This window comes from Macaca mulatta, chromosome 9 (genome assembly GCF_049350105.2).
Source record: "Macaca mulatta isolate MMU2019108-1 chromosome 9, T2T-MMU8v2.0, whole genome shotgun sequence".
NCBI classification, from domain to species: Eukaryota; Metazoa; Chordata; class Mammalia; order Primates; family Cercopithecidae; genus Macaca; species Macaca mulatta.
In genome coordinates, this window is record NC_133414.1 from 27,374,944 (window position 1) to 27,386,245 (window position 11,302).

An 11,302-nucleotide genomic window follows, 5' to 3' on the forward strand; every position below is an offset into this window, starting at 1 on the left:
TTAGAATGGAAATTGGCCATAAGCCTTGAAATAACTGTTGTAATGCCACTGAACCCTATACACTAAGCGTTTTTGAAAACTCAAAGAATCTTCATGGATTTTCTGGTTGTTTCTGGTTTTCTTGGTGAATTAACTAATTGTACAGGTGCACTTAAGGCCTCTTAAGCATTTTTATAATTCACACGGATCTGGTAGCCGGAGAGTTGTTTAATGCCAGCACATGAAATGAGGGGCTCTGAATTCCTTGTTCATTGTGTAGAAGTGCGAAAAGTTAGTTACTGAGGAATAAACTATTTGTCTTGCCCTTCTACCTAGAAGTTTCTAAGTTCAACTTCTGGTTATTTCCCCCAGATCCTGAATGTTTACTCCCATAAAGCCATGATCCTTTTGTTTTAGGTTACAGGCCCAGGGCCCCAGTGCAGCCTGGACACAGTATTCAAGGTCTTGGCGTCTGAGCATTATTATGCCTTATTTTCAAGCTTTGTTAACGGTAGGTGATAAAATTGAGAAGTGTTCTGGATTTGCCAGAACCTAAGTGCCAAGTTTTGATAGATAAATGGGGGTGCATGTTATTCTTGCCATATTGATTTTTATTACATTATAAAAGATAATTATTTCAAAATGGGAAAATTTACAGATGCATAAGCTTTCAAAGATAACATGGGCTTTATGAATATATTGATGGGATGTCTAGCATGTTTGAAAAATTACATTCATTTGTCTTAGTCCTTTAAAATTATTATCTGGGGACGAAAATGCAAACTAAAAGATTGAATTTGGTAATCTTTAATATCAACTTAGTATATGTGTGTATATATACATATATTACAATTTGGTCATGTCACATAATTTGATAGCATCATCTTGTCCTTTTTCGACTGCATCTTTACATGCTAAATTTTTGCATTTATTCTTTGAAAAATAATTTTCTCTGTCAAATCCAAAATATTTGAAGGTCCATTATTTGCTACAAGTGGTTTTGATAAATATTTGGAGGCTGAAATACCCTTTAGAACGTATAGTTCTTTTATATAAATCATATAAAGTTTGTAAAATGTTTATTATGTAAATAATTTCTGCAGTGTTATTTCCAACTGCGTTTTCTTTTTCTTTTTACAGACAAGGATCCTTTCATTAGTTTTGTCTGGGAATTGATAATTTGAATGATTGTACCTAACAAACAAACTCCCTTCCCCTAGTAATAGGAAACAAACTCAGTTATTCATCAGAGGGTAAATAGAAGATTTCTGATAAGCTTTCAAATTGATTCACAGATGATCGCTTACTACTTTGGTGACACATAGGGAGTTAGGAACCTCAAGTTGGGAAGCATTACTCTTTTGAACTAAAATAATCTGTCATTGGACACTTAATTTCTACCATGAACTTAAACATTATGACCTTAAAAGCTTTCTAATCTTTAGTTTTCTTTTCTGAAAATATGGGTTACAGTAATGCTTTTCTAAAGGGCTTCTCCTGAGAATTAAATGACATACTGCATGTAAAACTTTAAGCACAGTAGGTACCTGGAATATGGTACGCAGTTAAAAAAAAGAAATCTAGTCACTGTTAATATCCATTTTTCCTAATATCTGAGGGTGATTAGACACTGTGGATATGTTTATATTTATAGGTCATTTCTTGAAAAAAATGCAGAACCTCACATAAAAAGTAGTATGCTGATGGTTTCAAGCCTGAATTTGGCCTTCAAAAGTGTTTCTTTGGGTCAGCTCAGTACTTTAAAATAATTGATTTACTTACCAATATTTTCAAATTAGTTAATTTTGTGTAAGTTCCTGGAGTCCTGGCTTCTCCTGAAAAAATGGAGGACCAGGCAAGACAACTCTTGCAACTGTTCATAGCAGAAGCCAGGAGGAGTTGCCCACTTTGGATGGAGTATACATTCTCCACTTTGCCACATTGCTGTCATCCTCTGCCTTTATTTCATCAAGACCTGCTTCACTCATGTATTTCACCTCCCTCACCCCTGCAGACATTTGACTTTGTGACTTCTGACTCTGGAAATATCCGTTACTAACTTGAACAGTTCGTTGTGTGGCTCACACAATAACTTAACCGTCATCCTTTGAAAAGGAGAATAATCCTATATTGCAACTTACAAAGCAGTTTCTCATAAAACTCAGGTGATACTTATATCAACTCTGAGAATTTGTTCAGACATGCATTATTATCCCATTTTACAGCTGTGGACATTGACTTACACGTTTATACTAAAACTTAATGATCTGGTGACTTAAAGTTTTTGGGGGGCTCACCTTTTAAAGATAGAGATTTTTTTAAAGGAAATTATAGCCTTTCTTTTGGTTCTAGCATTTATTTTAAGCAAGTACTTTAATCCCCATAACTATCAAGGGAGAAAATGAATGGTGGAGAACTGAATACATGTACAAAAGTATATAAGTAGATTTTGTATTTTCCTCTCTGCAAAACATTTTAAAGCAAATTGAAGGGAACAAAACATTGGTTATGACTCATTCAAAACAGAGCATACATATAACTGGACAAGGTCTGTTTTAAACTATACTTTACTGTTGTTGGAAAGCTGGAAAGAATGTGTGTCCGGTTCATCTGGTCTGTAATTAAGCTAGACCAGATTTCTGTGACCAGTTAAGCTAGACCAATTCCTGTGTTTTAGTGTTCTGTAAGAAAAGAGACACCTGAAATTTGTTTGGTGATTCAGACTGGTGTTTTACATGGCAAATTTAGTTTTTTGTAGGTTTCTTTGAACCAGGAGGGCTTTGTTTTATTATTTTCATGATCATCCCAGGAGAATAATCTATAGAATAAATTAAAATCAGGGATATTGCATTTACAGGTGTAGTAACTGTGTATGGTCCTGCTGATGTGTGACTATGTATGAGAGAAGTTCAAACCAGTCTGATAGAGGCTGAGGGAAAGCATCTAGGCAGAGACAACAGCAGGTCCTGGGACAGAAAAGGGTTTAACAATGTTCTAAGTCCCATCAGAAGGCAATTGAGGCAGAAGTCACTGAGAGTGGTGAGAACACGGGAAAGTCAGAAATGGCCAGATCATTCAGGGTCTGGAGAACTTGGTAAAGAATGTGGATTTTGAGGGATTTTTAGCAGGAAAATCAGATGATCTGATTTCTATGTTGACATCATCCTGGCGACTCTGCGGAAAGAGACAAAATTCTATAGCTGGCCAGCTGAAACTCCAGTGTATTTCTTCCATCATAGGCAGGAACTTCTTTTGCATCTGATGTAATCCTTATGTGATGCAGTGTAAGCAGCTTGATAGAAGTGGGTCCATAAAGGGAAGGATCTGTGAATAATATTCTACAGAATATACATGATGAATGTTTATAAAAGTGAAACTCGTGATATTCAAATATTGCTTGGTTTTGAGTAAAGCCATATGCTGCCTTCTTATCATGTTCTATATCAATGAGGCAACTTGTATTTTCATTGAAAAATGATGCCTCTATGTATTTTGGAAAGTTAATGATTAAATTTATTGATATTTGCATTATATTAGAAAAGAAAATGTGCCTATGTTCACTTATGAAGCAGTTATTACTAAGGTGGGTTTCTAACCTCTTCTACCAATGGATTTGGTCATTACATGTGAAGTATTATGAGATACAGAGCTTGGAGAGAATGGTTTTTGTTTAACTTATGTACTCTCCTTAGAGGTTATATGAGTAAAGAATTAAGTGTTTGGAGTTCAAATATGAAGGCCCATGAATGCAATCATTTCAAGAAAAATAGCTTTTATTTTTCTATTTTTTTCCTTCTGTAATATTTCTAGGAAATTGTCCATCCAATCTGTTTTTAGATTTATTAATATAAAATTATCTTTTTAGTCTCTGCTCTAATTTGTTAGTCTTTTCGTACTTAATGTTACACATCTGTACCTTCTTTCTTGCTTGTTTTTTCTTGATCAATCTTGACAAGGATCTCCCTATTTTAAAAAATCACCTTTAAAGAACTATTATATTTATGAATCCCCTAGTCTGTCTTTCTCTTTTCCTGTAATGTTTTTCTTTAATTTATACCCTTCTTCTCTCCCCTTTTTCTACTTTCATTGGTTTTATATAATTTTAGCTTTTCTTCCTTTCTAATGTGAAATTTGAGGCTATATATTTTCCTCTGTGCACTGCTTTAGTTGCTGGTCGTACATTTTGATGAGTAGAATTTTCATTATTATTCAGTTCTAAGTCTATTTTAAAATGTTCATTATGTTTCCTTTTTGACTTTTAAACTGTTTAGTACCTTTTTAAGGTATGCAATTGTATAGTGTTTTTTAACAACGTAGTTTGTAGTAGTTAATTTCTTAATTGCATTGCAATCATATGTGCTTACAGAGTGTATCTATTCTTTTTTGTATGTAGGATTTCATATGTATTCTGGCATATCCATTAAATATTCCTTGTTAATTATGTTGTTTAAATTTTATTTATCCTTACAAACACTTTTTTTGTTCAGTTAATCAAAAAATTACAGAGAACGCGTGTTAAAATCTCCCATTAAAACTGTGAATTTATTTCTTTATTTCTTTCAGCTTTTATTTGACATGTTTTGGGGTTCTGTTTTGAGTTTTTGTATTTTCTTGATGAATTCAGTCTTTGATGACTATGTAGTGGCCATCCTGCCTCTAATAAATATTTTTACTTTAAAATATATTTTGTCTGTTATTGAGCTAGCCACATCACTTTCTTTTATCGAGGATTACATGGTACCATATCGTACTTCCATTCTTTTCTCTCTATTTAGGTTTTAGGTGGATGTCTTTCAAACAGCCCATAGCTACCAATTTCTTTCTTTTCATTGGTGAGTATAGTCCAGTTACAATTATTGTGGTTACTGGTGTATTATAATGATTTCCACATGTTATTTTGTGCTTTCTATTTCTACTGCTTTTTCTTTATTTTATGTTTCCTTTATTCTCCTTTCCTGAATTTTTTAATTGAATGGCTTTTGTAAAGTCAGGTTTTTTTCCCTTTCATATTTTGGCGACTATATACGGTAATTTGAGATTCTACTATTACAAGTATTTGACATATATATTTTTCTTTTAAAGTCTAAAGTTATTTCTAACTGCTTCCTGAACTATAGAGGAACTTAGAACATTTTAAATCCTATCACGTTTCCACTTTTGATTATTACTGTTCAGCCTTGTCCAACATAGCCCATTATTGTATCCTACAATTAGTGTTAGTTTAGATACAACATAAAGTTTCTTTGCTGTTTTCGGTAATTTAGACCTTTCTTGCAGGATCATTGTCATTTTTGAAGCATATCCTTTAGAAGTGCTCTTTCTCAGGGGTCAGTGGTGTTAAACTTTTTTTTTTTTTTCTGAAAAATACCTTTATTTTGCCTTTCATCTTGAAAGATAATTTTATGGGTACTTTTGTTAATTTCAGATTAGCAATTATTTTCTTTCAGTGTTTTGAATATATTATGCTACTGTCTTCTTTTGAAAAATCAGCAATCATTCCAATTATTTTCCTCTGTATGTAATAACTCTTTTCTATCCGGTTGACTTTAAGAGCTTCTTCTTGTCTTTGTTGCTGTATAGTTTCATTGTGGTGTATATAAGTGTGAATTTCTTTTTATTTATCTTATTCGAATTTTCCTGAATTGGAGTGTTCATAACTTTCATCTATTTTGGAACCCTCTCAGTCATTATTGGTTGCCTTTTCTCCATTCTCTTCTTTTCTCCTCAAATTCTGATTAGATTTGTATTAGGCTGAATCAGTCAAGAAAACAGAGTTAATGCCATATAGTTCAACAGAAGGAATTTAATATGGAGAATTAGTGACAAATGTTTGTCACATCTGAAAGCCAAATAGGGGATAGTGAGGCAATTTAAAAGTTAACAGTGGAAGGCTGGGCGCGGTGGCTCAAGCCTGTAATCCCAGCACTTTGGGAGGCCGAGACGGGCGGATCACGAGGTCAGGAGATCGAGACCATCCTGGCTAACATGGTGAAACCCCGTCTCTACTAAAAAATACAAAAAAACTAGCCGGGCGAGGTGGCGGGCACCTGTAGTCCCAGCTACTCAGGAGGCTGAGGCAGGAGAATGGCATGAACCCAGGAGGCGGAGCTTGCAGTGAGCTGAGATCCGGCCACTGCATTCCAGCCTGGGTGACAGAGCAAGACTCCGTCTCAAAAAAAAAAAAAAGTTAACAGTGGCAAAAAACTGTTGTCACTTCCCAGGCTGCAGGAGGTAGTCTTAGCAGAACCCAGAATCCGAGGCTATCTAGAACCCCGGCGGTTTCTGTCCTACAGGAACAGCGACCATAGAGAGCCACAGCAACTGATGGAGACATCACCATAGAAAGCAAAGAAGGCAGAGGAAAAATATTTTGATTTCTCCCTTCTCGCTACTTGGGACTCACTGGCAGAATTTCTCAGGGCAGGAAGCCAGTTGGACAAGGAGTGTAGGAAATATGGTTTTGAGATGTCACTCCCCAAGATTCAGGAGATGGATGATTATGCATGGATGTGAGAGCAGCCTGACCATCCCATTCTCCTCTCCATATCTTTTAACCTGGTTTTCACATTTTTTCTATGATTTTGACCCCCTGCATTACATTCTCGGTAATTATATTGCTGTGGTAAAAGATACATTACATAAAATTTTCCTTTCAAACTATTTTTAAATGTGCAGTTCCGTGGCATTAAGTACAGTCACATTGTTGCCCAACCATTAACATCATCCATCTCCAGAAATTTTTTATTTTCCCAAACTGAAACTCTGCATTCAACAATAGTTCCTGTTCTCTTTTCCCTCAGCTGCTAGCAACCACAATTCTACTTTTTGTCTTTGAATTTGACTATTCTAGACACCTCATATGAGTGGAATCGTATATTTCCCTTTGCGACTGGCTTACGTTGCTCAACATAAGGTCTTCTAGGCTCATCCATCTCATCCATGTTGTATTATGTGTCAAGTTTCCTTCCTTTTTAAGGCTGAATAATATTTCTTTTCTTTTTTCTTTCTTTCTTTCTTTTTTATTTTTTTTAGACAGAGTCTCTCTCCGTCGTACAGGCTGTAATGCAGTGGCACGATCTCAGCTCACTGCCACCTCTGCCTCCTGGGTTCAAGTGATGCCTCTGCCTCACCTCCCGAGTACCTGGGACTTCAGGCATGTGCCATCACACCTGGCTGATTTTTATATTTTTATTAGAGATGGGGTTTCACCATGTTGGCCAGGTTGGTCTTGAACTCCTGACCTCAAGTGATCCGCCTGCCTTGGCCTCCCAAAGTGCTGGGATTACAGGCGTGAGCCACCGCGTCCAGCCAAATAATATTTCATTTGTAGGTGTATACAGCATTTTGTTATCCATCTGTCAGTGGACATGTAGGTTGTTTCTGTCTTTGGCTATTGTGAATAATACTAACATTAACATGGGTGTACAAATATCTCTTTAAGCCTTTGCTTGAGTTCTTTGGCTTATATTCAAGAGATGAAATTTTTATCCTATGGTAAGTCTATATTTATTTTTGTGAAGAATTGCCATACTATTTTCCACAGCAGCTGCAATATATTCCTGCTAGCAATGCACAAGAGTTCCAATTTCTCTACAACATTAACAACACTGAAATCTCTTTCTGGGTTTCTTTTTTCTAAATAATAACTTATAATGAGCATGAAGTGGTATCTCATTGTGACTTTTTGATTTGCGTTTTCCTAATTATTAGGATGTTGTACATCATTTCATATGCTCATTGACCATTTGTATATATTATTTGGAGAAACTTCTAATCAAATCCTTTGCTCATTTTTTAATTGGGTAGGTTTTTTTTTTGAGTGGTGGGAGTTATTTATATATTCTGTATGTTAACCCTTTATCAAATATATGATTTGCAAATGTTTTTTCTCATTGTGAAGATTGTCTTTTCACTCTGTTGTTGATGTTTTGTACATCCCTTGATATCCGAAAGTTGTGGTTCTTACCAAGTCCAATTTATGTATTTTTTCTCTTCTACTTGTGCTTTTGGTGTCATAGCCAAGAAATCATTGCCAAATTCATTTTCATGAAACTTTTCCCATATGTTTTCTTCTAAGTGTTTTATTATTTTAGCTCTTATGTTTGAGTCTTTGATCTATTTTGAGTTAATTTTTGTATGTGATCTAACAGTAATGTTCTTTTGCATGTGGATATCCAGTTTTCCCACCACCACTTGTTAACAAGACTGTTTTTTCCCTATTGGAAATCATTTGACTATATTTCTGGGCTCTCTATTTCACTCTATTTGTCTATATGTACCAGTACCACAACGATTTGATTACTGTAGCATCGTAGTAAGTTTTGAAATCAGGAAGTATAAAACCTCCAACTTTGTTCTTCTTTACAAGATTACTGGAGATCCTTTGAGATTCCACGTGAGTTTTAGGATGTTTTTATTTCTATTTCTGCAAAAAAAATCATTGAGATTTTGATAACAATTGCATTGAATTTATAGATCACTTTGGGAAATATTAACATTTAACCAATATAAAATCTTCCAATCCATGAACACAGGTATCTTTCCATTTATTTGTGTGTTCTTTAATTTCTTTCAGCAATGTTTGTAGTTTTCAATACACAAGTCTTTCATCTCCTTGGTTAAGTTTATTCCTAAGTATTTTATTCTTTTTGATTCTATTGTAGATGAAATTATTTTCCTAATTTCTTCTGGTTGTTCATTGTTAGTATACAGAAAAACAACAGATTTTTGCATGTTGATTTTGTATCCTGCAGCTTCGCTGAATTCATTAATTAGTTCTAACGTGTGTGTGTGTGTGTGTGTATGTGTGTATGTGTGTGTGTGATTCTTTAGGATTTGGTACATATAAGATCAAATAGTCTGTGAACAGAGATAATTTTAATTCTTTCTTTCCAGTCTGAATGCTTTTATTTATGTTTCTTGCCTGATTGCTCTGACTGGGATTTCCAGTAATATGTTGAATAGAAATGGTAAAAGTGGGCACTTTTGTTTTGTTCCTGATCTTAGGGAAGAAGCTTTTAGTCTTGCACCATTGAATATAATGTTAGCTATGGGCTTTTTACAAATGGTTATTATGTCAAGGTAGTCTTTTTCTGTTCTTAGTTTGTTGAGTGTTTTTATTTTGAAAGCGTGAATTTTGTCAAATGCTTTTGCTGCATCAACTTAAATGATCATGTGTTTTTTCCCCTTTCTTCTGTTAATATGGCATATTACACTGGTTGATTTTCATATGTTGAATAATTTTTGTAGTCCAGAATAATTCTCCATTGGTCATGGTGTATGATCCTTTTAACATGCTGTTGAAGTTAGTTTGCCTGTATTTTGAGGATTTTTGCATCAATCTTCACAGATATATTCATCTCCAGTTTTCTTCTCTTGTAGCGCCACTGTCTGGTTTTGGTGTCAGGATAATGCTGGCCTCATAGAATGAGTTAGGAAGTGTTCCCTCTTTTTAATATTTTTGGAAGAGTTTGAGAAGGGTTGTTGTTAATTATTCTTTAAATGTTTGGTAGAATTCACCAGTGAAGTGATCTGGTCCTGAGATTTTGTTGTTGTTGTGGTAGAGAAGTTTTTGATTACTATTCAATCTCTTTTATAAGTGATACCTCTATTCAGATTTTCTACCTCATCATGATTCAGTCTTGGTGAGTTGTGTGTTTCTAGGAATTTGTCTGTTTCATCTAGTTTATCCAATTTGTTAGCATACAAATGTTAACAGTACTCTCTTCTAATCATTTTTGTTTCTCTGAAATTGGTAATAATTTTCCCTCTTTGATTTCTTGTTTTAGTTATTTATGTCCTCTCTTCTAGTAAATCTGCTTAAAGGTTTGTCAATTTTGTTGATCCTTTTGAAGAATCAACTCATGGTTTTGTTGATTTTCTCTACATTTTTGTTCTCTATTTTATATATCTCTGCTGCATCTTCATTATTTTCTAGTGTTTTTTGTTTGTTTGTTTGTTTTTGTTTTACCACCTTTAGGTTCAATTTGCTACTCTTATTCTTGTTCCTTAAAGTGTAAAGTTACGGGGGGTGGAGCAAGATGGCCGAATAGGAACAGCTCCAGTCTCCAACTCCCAGCGCGAGCGACACAGAAGACCGGTGATTTCTGCATTTTCAACTGAGGTACTGGGTTCATCTCACTGAGGAGTGCCGGACGATCCGTGCTGGTCAGCTGCTGCAGCCCGACCAGCGAGAGCTGAAGCAGGGCGAGGCATTGCCTCACCTGGGAAGCGCAAGGGGGAAGGGAATCCCTTTTCCTAGCCAGGGGAACTGAGACACACAACACCTGGAAAATCGGGTAACTCCCACCCCAATACTGCGCTTTAAGCAAACAGGCACACCAGGAGATCATATCCCACACCTGGCCGGGAGGGTCCCACGCCCACGGAGCCTCCCTCATTGCTAGCACAGCAGTTTGTGATCTACCGGCAAGGCAGCAGCGAGGCTGGGGGAGGGGCGCCCGCCATTGCTGAGGCTTAAGTAGGTAAACAAAGCTGCTGGGAAGCTCGAACTGGGTGGAGCTACAGCAGCTCAAGGAAACCTGCCTGTCTCTGTAGACTCCACCTCTGGGGACAGGGCACAGTAAACAATAACAAACACAGCAGAAGCCTCTGCAGACGCAAACGACTCTGTCTGACAGCTTTGAAGAGAGCAGTGGATCTCCCAACACGGAGGTTGAGATCTGAGAAGGGACAGACTCCCTGCTCAAGTGGGTCCCTGACCCCTGAGTAGCCTAACTGGGAGACATCCCCCACTAGGGGCAGTCTGACACCCCACACCTCACAGGGTGGAGTACACCCCTGAGAGGAAGCTTCCAAAGCAAGAATCAGACAGGTACACTCGCTGTTCAGAAATATTCTATCTTCTGCAGCCTCTGCTGCTGATACCCAGGCAAACAGGGTCTGGAGTGGACCTCAGGCAATCTCCAACACACCTACAGCTGAGGGTCCTGACTGTTAGAAGGAAAACTATCAAACAGGAAGGACACCTACACCAAAACCCCATCAGTACATCACCATCATCAAAGACCAGAGGCAGATAAAACCACAAAGATGGGGAAAAAGCAGGGCAGAAAAGCTGGAAATTCAAAAAATAAGAGCGCATCTCCCCCGGCAAAGGAGCGCAGCTCATCGCCAGCAACGGATCAAAGCTGGACGGAAAATGACTTTGACAAGATGAGAGAAGAAGGCTTCAGTCCATCAAATTTCTCAGAGCTAAAGGAGGAATTACGTACCCAGCATAAAGAAACTAAAAATCTTGAAAAAAAAGTGGAAGAATTGATGGCTAGAGTAATTAATGCAGAGAAGGTCCTAAACGAAATGA